The sequence below is a fragment of the Cricetulus griseus genome, chromosome 7 (assembly GCF_003668045.3).
Source record: "Cricetulus griseus strain 17A/GY chromosome 7, alternate assembly CriGri-PICRH-1.0, whole genome shotgun sequence".
In the NCBI taxonomy this organism is placed as follows: domain Eukaryota; kingdom Metazoa; phylum Chordata; class Mammalia; order Rodentia; family Cricetidae; genus Cricetulus; species Cricetulus griseus.
This window is the reverse complement of record NC_048600.1, coordinates 26,808,393-26,827,635: the sequence shown is the minus strand read 5'-3', so window position 1 is coordinate 26,827,635 and position 19,243 is coordinate 26,808,393. Positions and strand designations below refer to the sequence as shown.

At 48.5% G+C, this 19,243-nt stretch overlaps 1 protein-coding gene across 2 annotated transcripts in view; it reads left to right on the top strand.

Moving 5' to 3' along the window:
* Positions 1–876: 876 nt before the first annotated feature.
* The window catches only part of Hpcal1 (hippocalcin like 1), a 104,850-nt gene continuing 86,483 nt past the window's right edge, over positions 877–19,243 (top strand). Inside the window, exon 1 of one of the 2 annotated variants that reach the window (XM_027424682.2) lies at positions 877–1,009. The gene's annotated coding sequence lies outside the window, so the exon portion shown is untranslated. The remainder of the gene's footprint in view (positions 1,010–19,243) is intronic. The other variant, XM_035447488.1, reaches the window with a different exon arrangement.

Below are 19,243 nucleotides of genomic sequence, written 5' to 3'. Positions count from 1 at the left end.
TGGGAGATGTCAACCAAGCCCCCCTCCTCACCAGGAAACTGAAAACACACTGAATGTGAGGGAGGAGGGAAAGACCCAAGGAGGTCCTGGCCCTCCTCGTTGTCCGTTTTATAGGTGGGGAAACCGAGGCTGAGGGAATCTAAGGGTTTTCTTGGCATGATGGCTGGATGAGTTGGGAAAAGTAACTACAACGGTCCGGTCTTCCTGCCTTCAGGTCAGGCTTTTCCCTTTAACGAGGCGCGGGAAGATGGGTGATAGGTGCACAAGAGACTGGCGTGGAGAGGGAGGGAGGAGGGCCTGGCAAGAGGCCCAGAAGGTGCTGGGGTGCCTAGGGCGACTCAGGCCTCTTTTCTACTTCCCTGGCCACCAGGGCCGCACTTCCTGCCAAGAACTGCGGGGGCGGGGGGCGCTGGAGTAAAGCCGGCCCCTCCGGGCGCCGCCTCTCGGTCTCTCCCACACCCGCAGGCCAGAGGCCAAGGGTGAGGGAGGTGGGACCAGTGCTCGGTCCCTCCCCCGCCCCAGAGTCCCGTGGGACTTGACATCCAGCGGGGAATCTGCGAGTAGTCTGGGTGATAAGAGCCTGGGGTCGCGCACAGAGGGTCCAGCAGTGGGTGTGGCACAGGATGGGGGCGTGGTCGGTCTGCAGCCGGGGCGGGGCTAAGACTGGGGGCGTGGTTGCGGCGGGGCGGGTCCTTAGGAAACTTGAGTGTCCGCCCCCCCCCCCCGCGTGCGCCCCCGCCCAGCCTCCGCCTCCGGGTCCCGCCTTCCAGTCCCTTCCTTCCCGGGCTGGCGGCGACTGCGGGTGGTGGACCTGCGGAGCGGCGGTCGCCCACACCTCGCTCCCTCCTCAGCCGGCGGATCCTTTTGTCTCTCCGAGCGGCGAAGGTCGCAGGGCCGGCGCGGCGGCTGCGGGCGCACGGACGCCCGCGCTCCTAATCACTTCCTCGGCCTCAGCCGCCGCTGAACTTGGGCTCGAGAAGCCGGCGGACCGCGTCCAGTGCCGGAGCCGGTAGGAAAGGGGCGACTGAGGGGCTGTGTGGAGGGAGAGTGTGCACACCGGCTCGCTGCCACCCGGCTGTGTGAGTGCGCCGGTGTGTGCGCACAGGTGCTGATGGTGCCTGTTTCTCTACGTGGTGGACTTGCTGCTGGCCGCGAATGGTGGCGTGGCTCTAGAATGGCGTGTCCTCGTGGGGATCTGTGTGCTTGGTGGGATGTGCACTTTTCAGACTGCGTTTGTGGAATTGTGTGTAGAGGTGCATTTGTCGGTGGGGACTAGTGCCGAGAGAGTGTGGAGGGGGAGCTTCTGTGCGCAGCGTGGGGGTGGCGGGGTGGGCGTGGGCGGTCTGGCCCCGCAAACTGAGCCCCCGGTTGGTGTCGCTCGCCCGGCGCAGTGCGTAGCTCAGGAACATGATTGGTAAGGCTAGGACCCGACGGGCGCAGTGCCTGCCTCGTGGGCAGCGGGCATTGATTCCCCCCTCCTCCAGCCCCGGGCAGGTCCACAGGGTCCACGTGGGACACTAGTGAGCTTCTAAGAGGGGTGGGGACCCGCGCAGTGGTGATCAGCTCTGGGACAGTGGGAAAGACCAACCCAGCCCTGGCCTCGCCGTTACTCACCCTCAGACCTCAGCCAGACACTCCACCTTCTTGGGTCCATGGGTCGCAGTTTGCGTCTCTATCTTATGGGGACGGTCCCTCTGGAGCTGTCTTGATGGAGCGGGAACGCATTCTGTGCAGTTCTTGACCCAGAGCCTTGCACACAGTAGGTGCCCTTCACTGGATTCTCATCTCTTTAACAAGAAATCTGTTTTGCCTATATTGTGGATGGCGCGCTCATTTCCTCCTTCCTGGCTCTAACTTCACAGCGAAAGCTTGGAGATTCGAGAAAGTTTAGGCGACTGGGTGCGTTGTTTCCTCTCCGCACCTCGCAGGACTGCGTTGTGTGGCGCGGCCTTCGCCTTCGGGGGTGTGGGAGCCTGCGGTGCGCAGTGCCAGCCCGGAAAGCTTCCGAATCTGCAAAGGGTTCTGAAAGGCTGCGACAGCCCTTTTGTTCAACAAGTGCTTGGTGGAATTCCAGTCGCTGTCCAGACACGAAGTCTGGGGTTCCTGGAGCCTTCCTCCCGGCCTGGTCATTCAGGAGGCCACCCTCTGTTCTCCTAGCCACTAGAGTCCACTCAGAGGAGGGTGTTTGCCAGGACTACAAACCCTATTAGACACCGCTCCCTACCCCCCAAGCCCTACCTGACTCTGCTCCCATGCAGTCAGCCTGATGCAGGAGACCGAGGTCTGCTTGGAGCCCTTCTTTCCAGTTCCACCCATATATATATATATATATATATATATATATATTTTTTTTTTTTTTTTTTTTTTTTTTTTTTTTTTTTAGAAAAAAATATGTATGAGAAATAGTACTGAAACCTCTGGGCTGTTCACTCAGCCTATGGCATGTCAGCATTTGCTGTGCACCAGCCAGAGGGGTGTGTGGGGCTGCTGCTGGCTCTGCCAAGTTCCTTGATGGCTTCCCTTTTCTGCCTTGTTCTTCCCAGGACCCTTCCCCGTTTAAAAACAACCGTTAGGCATGGGAGGAACAGAGCCTTTTCGTGCCAGGGACTCTCAGAATGGAGGTCTGGTGGGGACTGGGCTGGGGATGCATGCCACCTGCCTGCCTTTGTATGGGATGTGTTCCAGAGTCTGGCATGCTCTTTGGTGCTCTCGACTTGTGCTCTGTCAGATGCTGGAAGATCTTGCAGGTGTTGAGACGCAGGAGCAGAAACCTCTGATTTGGCTCTAGAGCCCTGAGGTTTTTGGGATGATGGCCATCTTGGGATGTCATAAGATGATTTGTCATCCTGATTCGATGTCAGGGACTCACTTTAGAAAGCCACTTGTTTTGAGTCTATCAAATGATTTTATATCCTAAAGAGAAAAAGGCTTTTGATTGGAACCTGACCTCCCCCAGATCAGATTTAATAATCATTTTTAAAAAAATCAGTTTGGCTTTCGCAGCTCAAAAGACAGACCCAAAAGCTGTCTTGTTTTGTTTTGCTTTCCTAGTTAAAGCCAGCCTTTTGTCTCAAGCAAACCAGTATTTTGGCCTTCGATCTATTTCTGTTTCACTTTTGAAAGCGCCTGTAATTATGGAGCTCTTGAGGTTTTATTGGATAATGTGCCAATGGGAAGGCCCAGGGGCTGTGCCTCTCCCTGTCTCGGGATGTAGTGGCACTGCCTAGCCTCAGCCACTCCTTTGAGCCCTACTTTTACATTGTTTCCTAGGTGGAACACAGCTGTCAATGTGTCATGACAGGGCCAGGAGCCATGACTTTGAGAATGGAAGTCTGGCAGGATGTTGTTGGCTTGTGGAGAGTTCAGAGCAGGTGGACAGCCCAGATGAACAGGGGTTTGCCCAAACTCTGGCCATATAGTTACTCAACCAACAGTGTGCAGAGAGAGAGAGAGAGAGACAGAGAGAGAGAGAGAGTGCTTCAGGGAATTGTTTTAGACTTTAGCTCAGTCCTTCTCTCTGACCACAAGGCTGTGCAGAATTAGAAATTCCCACAGAAGGAAAAGGAATGGGCCTGGGACCCCTTGCTAGGCTAGCTCCATCCTTACCTACAGAGATGGTTTCTTCTGTTAGGTGGTGGGCCTGCAGCTCTTTGCCTTTGGAGCTCAGAACTCAGGGTCGTGAGGGCTGCCTTCCACATCCAGTTCCACACAGGGTAGGCAGCAGGGTGCATTCCGTGTCTTCCTCTCAAACTTCTGAGACTTTGTATTGTCCTTTATAAATGGCAAGACTCTGAGTTTACCTACAACCCAGCGATAATCCCAGGCCCTCCCTGGGAGCCCCAGTGTTTACTTGGGATTGAAGGTTAAATTATTTGACAACTGGGTTCTTTATCTAGGTTAGGATCCAGTTTGTATTAGGTCCTCTTGCATTCCACCAAGTCCCAAACCATGCTTGTTTGGTCTGGGAGAATGCTTTCAATTTATGAGTTGCTGGCCCAGGCTTGATGGGGGATTATGTATGCTTTTTGAGTGTTTGTCAGGATCTGATGTCACTGTGCTGGGAAGGGAGGGCCAGGTTGGAGGTAGGATGAGCCGACACTTGCAGATTTTAATTGTGTTCCGCTTTGGGGCTCCCCACTCAAATCTACAGCCTTTTGGGGCTTCTTTGGGAGTGTTCGTGTATCTGTAAATCTCACAATTCTTGTGGCTAGCTCTTTTTGGGTTGGGTTCTTAATCTGTGGAGGATGTAATTACATATGGAGATACCAGGATGGGTTGAGGGGCTAATTCCTTAGTGCCCCTTGCTGTATGTAGGAGAAGAATGACATTCATTTCAAAACCACTTTCTAGTGGGGCAGGTTGTAATATATAACTTCAGGTAATCAATATAGTTTGACAGGTGGGCATTTCTTTGGTGTTAATGAGCAATGTATGAGTCTAAAGAAACACACACACACACACACACACACACACACACACACACACACACACACACACGAGAGCCTTACCTTGACCATGTTGGTTCAAATAAAAAATGAATTTCCAAGTCAAAGCTTTACACCTCAGCATTTATGAACCATGACTAACTGGACACTCCCTTCTCCCAGGCTCTCCAGGCTCACCCTCTCCTGCCAGCCTGAGGACAGGAGACTGTGCTTCTTAAAGATCTCTTCCTTTACCTTAATGACCCTAGTGCACCCCCGACACTTCTAACCTAGTTGCTCTGCTTACCTGGTACTGTGTTTGTTTCTTTGTGGTGTTTTAGGTACAGCCTAAGTTGGCAAGCAGCCAGGAGCCTGGGGGTGGAGGTACGGGTTCAGCTCTACCTGTCCTCATTCCACAGTCTTCTCCAGGAACCAGCAATGGGTCTCTGACTAGGAAAACTCAAGACTGGTAACCACACCATGGTGAAGATTCCCATGATCCCAAAGAAAGGAAGAAAGGGAGTGAGATTGTAGCTTTATGGTAGATCACTTGCCCTACATGCATAAGGGTCTAGGCTCAACTCCCTGTACTGGCCATTAAATTTAAAATGAAAGCAGGCCTGGGTTGAGGGGTGGAGGGTGACTCAACTTGTATAGCCTCTATGGATTTTACTTCGATATCCTTGGGTCTTCTTTGAAATAGTTCCTTGCACTAAGCCTGCCTCAGCCAAGGAAGAGTCCTTCAGTAAGAGTAGTATAGGCTGTGCATCTGCTGGATCCCCCAAATTGGTAGGTGACACATACTTATGTCACCCTCTTGGCTTCCAGGGGAAATGCCCTCTAAGTGGGAGAGGAGTAGAGAGTAGAGGGGCTTGGTGATTCCTAACTTCTCTCTCTCTCCTCTAGAATTCCTCCAAAATTCTGTAACTACAAGATTCCTACCTTTGTAATAATATACTGCAACTCAGATAAAGTTATGCCCATTTTAAGTATACAGTTCAATGGTTTTTCTATCGATCTACAGTTACATAACCATTACCATCATCTGGTAGAGTCTCCCTGCATCTTTTCTGAACGATGCTTCACCCTCATGTGCTGTCACTCCCTGGCCCAAGCTGCATCCCAGGCAGCCACTTGAGATCAGATTCTCATGAGTTACCTTTTCTCCCTCCTTCTTCTTCCTAGGTTTGACTCAAGGGGTCTCTTCCCTGGAGTCATTTTGGAATCTTCCAGGTAGAACTGATTTTTTTGCCTCCATGTTGAGACGGAGGGAACTGGGCACTTGTCCATCTCACTCCCACATGGTGAGCTCTCTTATTGGTTTTCCCTGGCCTATACCTGGCATAGCACTGGTACCCAAGGTATTCTCAGGATATGATCTGAACTGATTAGAGTTGTTTTCATCATAGTTCTTTTATCTAAGTATCCATTGTCTAGTAGAGCAAGGACCCAGCAGAGCACTGGAATTTGGGGGACAGGGTATGTGTGCTTCAGATGATATGGGGGCCTTGCTACTGTTATCTTATTTCATGAAGAACCTGAGAAGCAAATGACATCAAACTTGTCTTTTAGAGATAAAAGCTGAGGAGCCTAAGACTATCTATATACTGAAAGCCAAAGACCCAAACTAAGCCAGGCCTTTTGCCCTGCTTTGGTTGTTACTATGTGCTTGGTATGACCTTACCTGGACAGATGTTTAATTTTTCTTGTACAAGACTTGTCATCACTTCCTGAGCCAGGGTAGCACCTTTCAGGGCAAGAGTGGTACATGATATGTCTCCATTTGCTTCCATGTCTGGTCCAGCTGGCAGAAGTAGCTAGATTATGGAAATAAGTGGTGAGGGTGGGCATCCTTGGGGAGGGAGTGGTTGAGTGTTGAGGTGTGCTATGAAGCTTTGACATTTCAGCAGGAATGCTGTCCTTGCACTATGGGTACAAAGGACCCTAGTGGAGGAAGGTATCCTGCTTGACTGCATGTGTCAGCAGAGGCAGGAAGTGGCACACACACCCTATGCAGGCAGTAGTCAGACCTCAGGCCCCCAGACATACCATCAGGTCCCAGGTTGCTTGTCTCCCAGTGATATAGTTAGTTTTCCTGGTAGACAATGAGGATGGCTTGTTTTCTTCCATTTGCAAAATAGCTTGGGAGAAGCCAGGGACCTGTGGCCTGGCCATGGTGTGTGCTCTCTGATGTATTGTCTGGGAGAGTTCTTCAGAGGGAAGGTGGCAAGTCTGTGGCCACTGTCGCTGGTTAAGCCTCCTTGGATGGCAGCACCCCTGTGCCATTCATTAGATATTCCTTTCCAAATTCAGACTGACCTGGGTGCGTGTGAAGGCTGCTGGAAGGGACCCGGGAAGGGTCTGGCTTTGGATTTTGGAAGACTACCATTTTGGGTCTTCTTGGTCTCATGACTTCTGAGAACCCCTTGTCGGGTTTCCCATTGCATCAACAGGGACCCTAGTATTGGGGGCTTCCAAGATTACTCAGCAGGTTGTTTTCCCACACTCAGTGAGGCTGGGCTCCCTGCTCCCTTGCCCTGGAATGCTTGGAAAGCAAGAGTGTGCTGCATTTGGGTGCTGGTGTGTTTTCAGGCTGACAGGATTGCTGGGAGTGTTCACAGTCAGCCCCAGAGCAATGCTCGCTCGCTCCAGAATGGTAGCATGCTCATCCTCCAAAGGGGGAATGCCCAGTGCTCTGTTTTCTCTCTGCAAAGGGATCTTCCTGGACACAGTCCTCTCCCCGTCACTCCCACCCTCTCCATTTGCTACCCTGTAATCCACTTTCAGAGGGAACTGAGAACCTCTTTAAAATCAATCATTTTTAGCACCATGTAGTTTTTTTTTTTTTTCCTGTTTATAATGGTGGTGGTGGGGGTGTTAATAGATGCTGTTTAGGGGCTGGAGAGATGGCTCAGCAGTTGGGACCACTGACTACTCATCCGGAGGATCCAGTTCAACTAGCTCCTACATGGCAGCTAACAACTGTCTGACACCCTCACACATACATGCAGGCAAAACACCAATGAACATAAAATAAATAAATAAAAATAGATGCTGTCCAGTCTGGAGTCCAAGCAGGGTTTCCCACACAACCCTTGCCCAAGTATAGCTGGGCAGGATATACTTAAAAACCCTTCCACAGGGCCTGCCTGGGTACTGTGCTTGGTGGCACAGCCTGGACAGTGGCAGAGCTATGGCTTCCAGGCATGGTATGTGATCTGTGGCTGCTGCCTTGGCCTCTTCAGTTAGTGAAGTTAGAAACAAGCCTGTCTGGGAGACACCCATGTCAGAACTCTGGCCTCTCTGGAGGATGCCACTGCCTTCATCCTGGAGGCGTGGATGAAGGATTGCTACTCTTGCTATCATCTGTTCCTGATGCCGTTCTATCGATGAATATAAAATAGTGTGACCTGATGAGCCCCTTACCCCACTGACAGGTGAGAACTCGTAGTTTGGGGATGTTAGTGAGAATGGGCCAGATGAAATAAAGCATAAGAAAGGAAGAAATTCAGGGCCTCTCAGCCAGGGCACCCTGCAATATAAGGGACTCCCTGTAGCCAGTAGCTCCCTCTCATACATAGTTTGTCTTGGGGAAGTTACTAGCTCTCTAGGAAAACCATGTCACCGGGGTCACCATCATCACTATCATCACCACCAGTCCTCACTATCACTGCTGATAGTCGTTACCACCACCTGTTGTCATCATCGAAACCACCATTATCATCATTACCATCACACAGTCATCACCATTATTATCTTTGCTGTCATCACCACTGCCATTATCCTCATTGTGGTCACCATCATTAACACCACCACTATCACCGCCATCACCTAGTCTCAGCACTGATTCAGTCTTTGGTCCATATTCATGCTTTGTGACATAATGGCCCATAGTGATTAGTTTTAGTTATGAGGGACCTTGCACAGGATGACTCTAGACATAGATAACTCGAATGGAAGAGGTGTGGTAGAGTGTGATACTGAAAGTGGCTCCAGGAGAATTACTGATCTGGAAGCTTCTGGAAAAAACTCATTCATTCTTTCAGGCCGGTGTTCTTATCTGGGCTGTGGTGTTCTGCCCCTCCAGAGAGATGAGCTGTACTGTTTGGGCATTGTTTGCCCACCCTTCCCAAGGCAGTGGGCGCCTCTGAAGCTAGAACCCTGTAAGTTTCTACTGGTTGACACTCCCTTACTGGCATAGAGCCAGGAGCACAATGGATGCCCAGATGTGTGCTGGAACAGCCCCCACTCGCTCATCTATAGGATGGTGATTGCATTGAATTATTTAAAATCTTCACAGTTTGCCGGAGGGGTTTGGTCTGCAGGCTTGTGTGGCCAGGCCAGTGCACTAGTGGCATTTCCTATGCATGTCGCTGATTGGGCATTTGTTAAAACTGTGACACAGTGGTCTGGGAGCCACGGAGACTTTATGGGTTGCTGGGATGACCCCTGTCCTGCTGATGTCTGGCTTTGACTTGGCATAGGAAGGCTTACTCTCTAGATTTCATCCTCCTCGTTTGTCAAATGGGTTTTATGGCTGGATAACTTCCAAATCCTCTGTCAACTCCACAGTTCAGAAAAGAAAAAAAAGGTTTAAAAAACATAAACTTGTGTGGTAAGACATATCCAATGAAGAACATACTGAGAAATTTTTGTTGTTTTGTTTTTGTTTTTCGAGACAGGGTTTCTCTTTGTAGCTTTTGGAGCCTGTCCTGGAACTCACTCTGTAGACCAGGCTGGCCTTGAACTCAGAGAGATCCGCCTGCCTCTGCCTCCTGAGTGCTGGGATTAAAGGTCTGCACCATCACTGCCAGGAGAGAACATTTATGTAGCTAGACTGACTGCAAAAAGAAAGAAAGGAAGGAAGGAAGGAAGGAAGGAAGGAAGGAAGGACTTCTTAGAAAACGCAGCCACCTTGGCAACTGCTGTGTTGAGAGGCGAGGAGGCTCTGCAGAAAGTGATACTAGGAGGGGACCCAAGAGTTGGGGCATAGACAAAACAGAAGCACAAGTAGGGGGTGTTGAAGCCCCGTAGCTGAGCTCTGGGGCTTTCACCTGCCAGTGCTGCCATTTAGCCTTTGTTCTTAACTCCCTGTCAGGTGGGATAACAAGGCAGGGCTCCTGGGAAGGAGACAGCCTTGCCCACAGTGGGAGGCCTGCAGAAGTTTGCAGCTACGCTCAGCCTTGGGCTCTGGACTCAGGGCCTTATTTAGAAGCTGTGTACTGTTCCCACTGGGTGCTCTAACAAGGAGAGCCATTGGCAAGGATGCAGTCTTCCTCATTTTAATGACGGTTTCGTACTTGGGAGGTTCTATGCTGATTATCTAGAGTCTGGGAGCTGGTGGTTCTTATTTCGATTAATTGTAAATTAGGGAGATGTCAGCTTTATGAAATATTGCACAGGACAAGTAATCATACTATTTTTCAGACCAAAGTTTATTTAGTGAAGCAAAACTCTGACCAGATTTTGCTTCAAATTGGTCTTGTGAGACAACCCCTAAGAATTCTTTTAAAATTAGTGCATAGTCGGATAGTGGGAGTTAGTTCCTGGGGTTGAACATTGGGAGTTTAAGCATTTCCTAAGTATGGGGTTGGGAACCAAAATATGCAATTATACAGACAACTTCATTTTACTTACGTTTGAGAGGGAAAAGTCAGAGGAGGCTCATGGGAAGGGAGAGACTCAACTGAGAACAGGCATCGAGTATGGCTGAGTGATTTCTTCTCCCTGCTCTGTTGAGTCTCTGCGCATTTTAAGTTTTCCAATGGGCATCTAAGACTTTTGTAATTAGAAAGAAGAACAGGCTGGAGAGATGCTCAGTGGTTAAGAACACCAATTTGAATTCTGTACCCAGCACCCACGTGGTGCCTCCCAACCATTTGTAACTTCAGTTCCAGGAGATCCAATGCCCTCTTTCGACCTCCACAGGCACAGACAAACATGCAGGTAAACATTCACTCACATAAAATAAATAAATCTAGAAAAAGAAGGAAGGGAAGGGAATGGAGGGGAGATGAGGGGAAGGAAGGAAGGGAAGGGAATGAAGGAAAGGTGCCAGGTGTTGTGGTCCATGCTTGTAATTCCATCTCTTAGGTGGAGGCAGGAGGGTCAGTGGTTCAAGACCAGCTTCAGAGACAGTGCGTTTGAGGACAAACTGAGCCTTATCTAAAATCAAAAAACAAAAACATCACCACCACCACCAATGGAGGGGGGGGAGAAAGAGGAAGGAAGGAAGGAAGGAAGGAATGAAGGAAGGAAGGAAGGAAAGAAGGAAGGAAGGAAGGAAAGAAGGAAGGAAGGAAGGAAGGAAGGAAGGAAGGAAGGAAGGAAGGAAGGAAGGGTTAGTTTTTTAAGGATCCCTGAGGCAGTAGCCCTTGCTCATCTCATCCATAGCATACTCTCTTTAATTTGTTTACCCAACTTCCTCCTTATCCCCAGACTGTCTGGAACCCACAACTTCCATACTGTGGCTGTGTGAATGAATGGAAATATATCTGAAATACACCATTAGAATTTGTTAACTCAATCTAAACTCAATGTGGACTAAAATGCATTAGCTGGAAGTAAGGGGAAATGTCCAGAGTCCTCCAAGAAATTCGCCTTGTCACTCTGGCCGAGTGCAATTTGTTCCCAACCCACAGTGCACTCCTGCTTTGTTTGTTTGGATTTGGGCATTCTCTTGTCTCCTGATCTAAGGAAGGCTTCCAGCTCCTGATGCTTTCACATGGAGTATTAACTTAAAAATAAAAGCTTATTTATTTTGTTTGTGCATGTGTGTCTGTGCATGTGTGTAGGTGCATGTGTGCATATGTGTGTGTGTGTGTGTGTGTGTGTGTGTGTGTGTGTGTCTGTGAATGTGTGTGTGTGTATTGTGTGTGTCTGTGAATGTGTGTGTGTGTGTGTGTGTGTGTGTGTATGTGTGTGTGTGTGTGTGTGTGTGTGTGTGTGCATGTGTGTGTGTATGTGCATTTCTGGAGGTCAGAGGACAACTTGCCAGGGCCATTTCTTTCCTTCTATCATGTGGATTCAAGGCATCAAACTCAGGTTGTTGGACCTGACAGCAGGTACCTTTATGTGCTGAGACATCTTAACAGCCTCACTTGGGGTAGTTTGAAGCCCTGGTGCCCAATCCAGTTAGCATTTTTATTGTTCTTACTTCTTCAGGTACCATCTCCCATCTGTCTGTCAATCTGGCTGGCTGATGTGTCCAGTTTCCCTTTTGAGACTAACCTTTTGTGTTCTTGTCCGGCCATTCCCTCATGACCTGGAGGTGGGATCTGCTTCGTTTTCTTCTTTGACTCAGGTGTTGCAGGCTGATGCTGACTGATGTGGGACCATCTCAACCTTAGATTGGGTCAGGCAAGACTTTTAATGGCATCCCTCCAAAGGCTGTTGTTCCCTGATGTTTTTCAGCAGTTCAGTCTGCCAGAGTCAGGCTAGTGAATCAGCATTGGAACCCTAAGAAGATGAGGCAGCCATAAGATTGGCTAATGTAAAGATTAATTTTGGGGTGAATGAGGGAGAGAGGTGTTGGGAGCTGGGCTGCCTCTAGGCAAGTAGCATTGCTGAGGCATGTGAGGAACCCGGGGTTTCCTGTACTCCCTCCTCAGTAGCTGCTTATTGTTTTGTTTGTTTGTTTGTTTGTTTTTTAGATTAGATGTAATTTGAAGCACAGTTTTATGACCTATTCTCTGTATTTATGATATGGAGAGAGAACATTGCAGTTGTCAGCTATATTCCATTGTGCCTGGTGGTATATAACTTCACGACCTTCACTGTAAGGAACCAAATTAAAAAAAAAAAAAGATAGAAAGAACACACACACAAAAAAACAGGGCTCCATAGTTTTCAGAAATTGCCCTTCCTGATGCTGTGTCCTCTGGCAATTCTAGCACCAAGGCAGGAAGTCTGCTTGCCCATCACTGAAGACAGGTATGTTACTATGGAGACCAGGTATGTCACTGTGGTTTCCTGGGTACCCCAGTCATCCTAGAAATGGAATAAGCCCCACCTTAGGAATGTGTGTGAATGAACTTTCTCTACATAGAGGTGAGCTCTTTATTTTACTCGCAGAGTGATTTATGATGTCATTTTGTTCTCAGCTCTCTCTTCTGCTTTTAATTATGGATAGCCCTCCTCTCCTTCCCCTGCCAGAAACAAATGTGCTGAGACCATCTATTAAATACAGCAACCAACCTTGAAACCTTTTACTAAAGCTAGGAAGCTTGTTTAGCAAGAAGGATGAGGTCCCTGTAGAACTCAGCCAATGAGTTCGACCACTGTGGGTTGTGTGCCCAGCCTTGACCCAGGGCCCAGGACACCTTTGGAACTGGGCTGCTGAGTCTGTTATGGCCACAGTCCCTATGTTCTCAATGCTCTGTCACTAAATATCTGAGAGGATAGACTTAAAAGGCCAGGCGTGGTGGCACACACCTTTAAACCTAGCACCTGGGAGGCAGAAATGGTGGATTTCTGTGAGTTCAAGGCCAGCCTAGTCTACATAGTGAGTTTTAGGCCAGCCAGAGCTTCATGGTGACAACCTGTCTCCAAAAAGCAAACAAAAAATCTTGGAAGATAGAGAGGGGCCAGCAGATGGCTTAACCAGTAAGGACAATTGCTGCCAACCTTGACAACCTGATTTTTCATCCCTGGGCTTGCATGGGGGAGGAGAGAACCCACTCCCAAAACCTGTTTCCGATCTCTACAAGTGATAAAAATAAATAAATGTAATAGAGGAGAGGTTTATTTGGGTTCACTATTTCAGAGGTTTGTGTGACTGTTCACTTGGCCTCTCGGTGTGACATAGGAAGTATTGTGGTTGATGGGAAACAAAGGAAGAAAAAGATGCCAGGGTCCCATTGTTCCTTTCTAGGGCATGCCCTTGATGACCCAACTTCGATCCAGGAAGCCCTACCTCTTGAGGGGTTCACCAAAGCCTTCAGTAGTGTCCTGATTGGGTTTTGTCAACCCCACCCAAACCTAGACAAGGCTGGAAAGAGGGACTCTTTACTGAGAAAACACCTCTGTCAGATTAGCCTGTATGCATGTCTGTGGGTGCCTTTTCTCGATTAGTGATTAGTGGGCATGTCCCACAGTGGGCAGTGCCATCTCTGGGCCAATGATCTTGGGTTGTATAAGGAAGCAAACTGAGCAGACCATAATGAGAAAACCAGGAAGCAGCCTTCCTCCATGACCTGCGCTTCAGTTCTGGCCTCCAGGTTCCAAGCCTGACTTCCCTCAGTATTGGAGTGTGGTTGTAGAGCTCTAAGATGAAATAAACCCTTTCCTTCTCAAGTTGCTTTATGTCAAGTTGCTGGTATTTTATATCAGCAATAGGAACCCTAGTTAATGGGTACCAGGCTAGTGGGGCATTGATGTGACCAACCTCACTTGGTGTTTTGGGGAGGATTTGGGTTGGAAAGGCCATTGAATGCTCAAATCTTAACAGGCCATTCTCTGGGAGCTTGTAAGATAGAAATATTGAGAGCAATTAGATGATGCAGGTCTGGCTTGTTCAGAGGGAAGTAAAGACTATCAGGGTTGTGTTAGTCATATTTTGAGTTAAGAATCTGTGGTTCTGGTCAGCTGGGGCTGAAGGATTGGCTGTGATTAATGAGACCAGAATCACTCAAGTGAAACCTTTGCATAGCTGACACAATAAATACTGGTCATGTGGGGCTGAAGAATGAGTCGTGGTTAATAAAAGACCGGCATCATTGAGGAGAAATCTTCTGGGAAGTACTTCCTTCTGGTCGCCATGTAGAAAGCTGTAGTTCAGATGGGCCAAAGCTGTGCCTCATGCTTGTAGAAGAGTCTTCCAGGTGGTGCTGGTTTTGAAGGCATGAAGGGGTCATTGAGAAAAGCTGAGGCTTGGCGCTGTGGGAGGCCAGGGGAGGCCATTGGTGCAGGTGCAGCCTCAGTTGCAGTGGGGACCCTAGCATTTTGAAGATGCTAGTCCCATGGGAGGACCACCAAAGGACAGTAGCAGGTGTAGAGTGGAGCCAGCCTGAGCCTGATACGTGTTCTGTGGTTGGCAGAGTCAAAGACGTGGAACTACACAAGCCTAGAAGATCATGAGTGAGTCCCAGATGTCTGATAGTGAACAGTTTTGGACTTTGGTTTTGCTTTGATTTGAATGTAACTGTGCCCTGGTTTTTTCCCTCTTGGAGTAAGAAATTATTTAACTTGTTTTTATTTTACAGGAACTCTCAGACTTTGAACTTTGGAAGAGACTTTGGGTGTTTTGAGGAGACCAAACTTTTAAAGTATTGGAAATTTAAAGACTGGGACTTTTAAAGTTATGCTATTTTTATATTATATTAATAGGCCATCTTGGGGACAAATGGGAAAGGAAAGGTTGTAGTTATAGTGATGTGTTTGTGTGTCATGTTGACATGGTTGTCCTGGTTGTTTTGTTTTCATCTTGATACAAACCTGGGCATAGCTGGGAAGAGGGACTCTTAATTGAGAAAATACCTCTGTAAGAGTGGCCTGTAGGCCAGGTGTGGTGAAACACAACTTTGATCCCAAACTTGGGAGGCAGAGACTGGCAGATCTCTGTGAGTTGGAGGCTAGCCTGATCTCCAAATAAGCTCCAGGGTAACCAGGGACACATAAATGAGACCCTGTTTTGTTTTGTTTAAAAAAAAAAAAAAAAAAAGAATTGACCTACAAGCAAGTCTATGGGTGGTGGCATTTTCTTGATTACTGATTGATGTGGGATGGCCCAGGTTACTGGGTGAGGCCTCCTCTGGACAAGCGGTCCTGGATTGTATAATAAAGCAGGCTGAGCAAACACCTGCTTCAGTTCCTGCCTCCAGTTTCTGCCTTGGCTTCCATTGATGATGGGCTGTGACCTGTAAGCTAAAATAAACCCTTTCCTCCCCAATTTGTTTTGATCTGGGTGTTTAACCACAGCAATAGAAGCCTAAGACAAGTAGATGGGCCTTTGGGGGTACTTAGTCCAAGCCATCATAGCCACGGGCTTTATGAAGATGATAGGCTCTTGGTTCCCTGCTGAGCTGTGGGTGGGAACTTTCCCTGTCACTGTGGGGAGAGCCAGCATATGCTTTACCGGGATGACCCAGCAGCTGTGTGGTGGGGTCTTTTGTGAGTCATAGGCGTCCCCTGTTTATTATCTGTCTGCTTGCTTATGGTTATTTCACATACTCGACAGTTCATGCCTACCCTGGGGAGCCCCATATCTTTCCACAATATGGATTCTTGGAGTTGAACTCAGGCTGTTAGGTTTTACCCATGGAACCATCTCACCCCAACCCCTTATCCCAATCAGGATTCCTAAAGGCAAACCAGAAGCTGAAAGTCTAAAAGCTGTAGACCGACGGCTCTTGCAATGGCCAGATCTCTTCAAACGCTGGCGTTTCCCTTCCTCCTTTCATCCCAGCTGGGCTTTTGCATCCTCCAGTCCATGGGATCAGCATCCTTGGCCTCTCTGCTGGAATCTGAGATGGGTACCTCTTCTTCATGTGGTTTGGGGAATCGGAGCGCTATCCTGGCTCCTTGCAGATGGCCTCCTGACTCATGTCTGGTCATGGGTGGTGATCTTGAGGGGCTGTGTCCATGGCAAGCATGGAGGACAAGAAATGACTTCTTCCTGCCCCTCCCCCCCATCTTCTGTTAGGAAAAGGACCACGCATGATATTCGTACATTGTATTCTGGAGGTGGAAGATGGAGGATTGAAAGTCTCCATAGCAAAAGAAAGAAAGAAAGGAGGGGGGAGAATGAGTTAAGGTGCAACTCATATACCTCAAAAGCCATTGTTAAAAATGTACAATTCTGTGGGACCGGAGAGATGGCTCAGCAGCTAAGAGCACTTGTTGCTCTTACAGCGGACCTGAGTTTGAGTGCCAGCGCCTACATGGTGTCTCACAACCATCTGTAACTCTCAGGCACTCATGTGGTACACACTGAAACACAAAATAAATTGTAACTTTTTTTAAATGCACAATTCTGTCATTTTTAGTATTCACACAGAGTTGAACACAAACTGATACTGTCTGATTTCACCACATGTCCATCACCCCAAGAAAGAAATCTCATAGGCCTTAGCAGTCACTCCCCAGTTTCTCTTGCCCTAGGCCTGCAAAACACACCACGTATGTTTTGTTTCTGTGGACATTGTAGGTAAACAGAACCATCAAACTATATAATATCACCTCCTTTCTCTCCCCCTCCCTTTGGTTTATCTGTTGATGAACATTTGAGTTGTTTTCACTTTGGGTCACTTTGAATACTATTGCTGGGGATATTTGCTTGCAAGTCTCTGTGTGGACATAGGTTTCATTTCTCCTAGGCATGCAGCGAAATTCAGTTTCATAGAGTGTGGTCCAGGAAGGTGGACGGAAGGTGATCTTTGGGGTCATTGGCTGCCTGGAAGCTTCAGTATGTGGGACTGCAAGTGCAGAATGCACTTCTACACAATACTGGGAAATGGAGCCTGACCTTAGCCACCCACAGCCAGGGAAGCCCAGACAGTTTAGCTGGGAGACGTTCAAGGCCAGTTGAAAGGGCTCCTGCTTCCAAAGAAAACACCCTAATCCCAAAGGCTGTCAGAGCCTCTATCTTATCCTGCCTGGAAAGCTGATATAATTTCTGGAAGTAGGGCAGCCTTTTTGTGACTATGAGACTGAAGTTCCTGGATCCAGGTCAGCAAAACAGACAAACAAACTAGGTCTTTGTTGGCCTCTTGAACTCTGACCGAGCACTGGAGCCTTGGCCCCTGTTGTTTGTAGTGTAAAATAGAGAAAACCTTTTTTTTTTTTTTTTTTGGTCTGAGCAACTGTGTTCTGATGGATCAGATGCCCAACACTGAGTGTCTCATGTCCAAGTCCCCAGATAGGTCACTGCTGCTAGGTGCATATCATGGCAGGCTTGGGAGACTTTCTGGTCCCTTCTCCCTGTTATTTCCTTCTACTTAGCAGGCTAGACTTTATTGGTCACCAGGATGAGGGGTTCCCCCAGACGGACATAAAGGACGTTGATAATTACCATATCACTGCTCAGTGCTTTAGTACATGCTGTTCCTTCTGCTGGGAGCACCTCTGCTGGGAGCATTGTTCCCCTCCACCTATCTGCACGTGGCAGTTAGCCACTCCTCCTTCAAGTGCTGTGTTGAGGAATGGCTCAATAGGCAAGTTCATTCCTCAGGGACCTGAGTTTGAATCCCCAACAAAGCCAGGCATGGTTTCTAACCCCAGTGCTGGAGGTGGGGGCAGAGACAGGGGGATCTCAGGATCTAGCTGGCTGCCAGGTTCAGTGAGAGACCCTGACTTGAGAGAATAAGGCCAAGTGTAAAGGAACAGGACTCTAGACCTCTCTAGCCTCTGCATGAATGGGTGTGTGTATCAAACACACCACACATGCAGATGCACATGCACACAGATACAAATTTAACAAACACCAACACCAACGACAATGTCATCTTCTTCTTCCTGGGGTGCCCTGTGTAGCTTGTAATCAACATGGTGGAGTGGCATTTTCTAAAGAAACTGGCTTTCTTTCCAGTTGATGGAATCCCCAAAGAGCAGGGTCCAAGCAGGCCTTGTTCTTTTCTCTGCATCCAGTCTTGCCTGGGCCTCCATTCGGCCCCTGGGGTGGATGGAGCTGAGGCAGAGAGAGGGAGGCTGAGACTTCTGAAGATGTTGGTGTGTCAGGTGCACACACACACACACATACAGAGAGAGAGAGAGACAGAGACAGACAAACACAGACAGACAGACAGACAGACACATACACACACACACACAACACACACACACACACACACACACACACAACTGTTACCGTGTGCCTATATCCCGAAGTGCCTTGCTTTAGCAGTCATGAGCTACAGCAGGAGTGGTGGAGTCCATTGTCTGAGCTTCGTGTGCACTAGCCTGGGCAATGGTTGGTACCTGTTTTGTCACACAGCTAGGAGTACTTTACTCCTTCCAGGCCCTTGGCTCACACCAGTGGAAAAGTGTTCTCTTAGAGCTTCACTGTGGCTCCTTCAGAGATGCCTTGGGTGTTGGCTCCTGTCTTCTTATCCTTCATTTCTTAGTAGGATCGAAGAACATGGTATAAAGGATGGGTTTCAAGAATGGGCTTCTGCTCTCTGGGGAAAGATGCCTGCCACCAAGCCTGATGGCCTGAGTTCAAACCCCAGGACCCACATGGTGGAGGCAGAGAACTGACTCCTGCAAGTTGTCACCTGAACTCCAGAAGTGTGCCATAGCATGCAAGCAAGCACACAATGCAATAAATAACACATGCAAAAAAAAAAAATCATATAGATATCCCCCAAAGGGTGAACTTCAGCAAACTAATGGCCTTGTCATCTCAGGAAGAGGAAAGAATATTGAACAAAATGAACAAATCAGGGAAGAAACTGAGTTGTGCAGCGCTGCCTTTGAAAAGGACCAACCAGCTACATCTCACTGGTTTGGGGGACCTCTGTGCTGTGGATTCACCAGCCCTGTCTTTAGGGGTGAAACCTAAAGGTGTTGTTATGTAAAACCCAATCGGAATAAAATTAAATGCAAATACTGATTCATTGTAATGTTAATTTTGAGCCCTGGATCAATCAGAGGCTGTGGAAATGCCAAAGTTGTTAAGGCTGTGGTTGCCATGGTGACCACACTGCATTGAGAGGGGGCCCTGTTGCCAGGCCTTCTGGGGGATTGCTGTCTGCTGACCTCTGTGGGACAGTGCGGGCCTCTGTGGTTTGGCCCCAGGGTCCTGAGAGCTTGTGAACATGATTTCAAGACTCAGTGCATCTAGGACTTCCTGTGGGTTTCCTTGGGAGAGAAAATCACCTTTC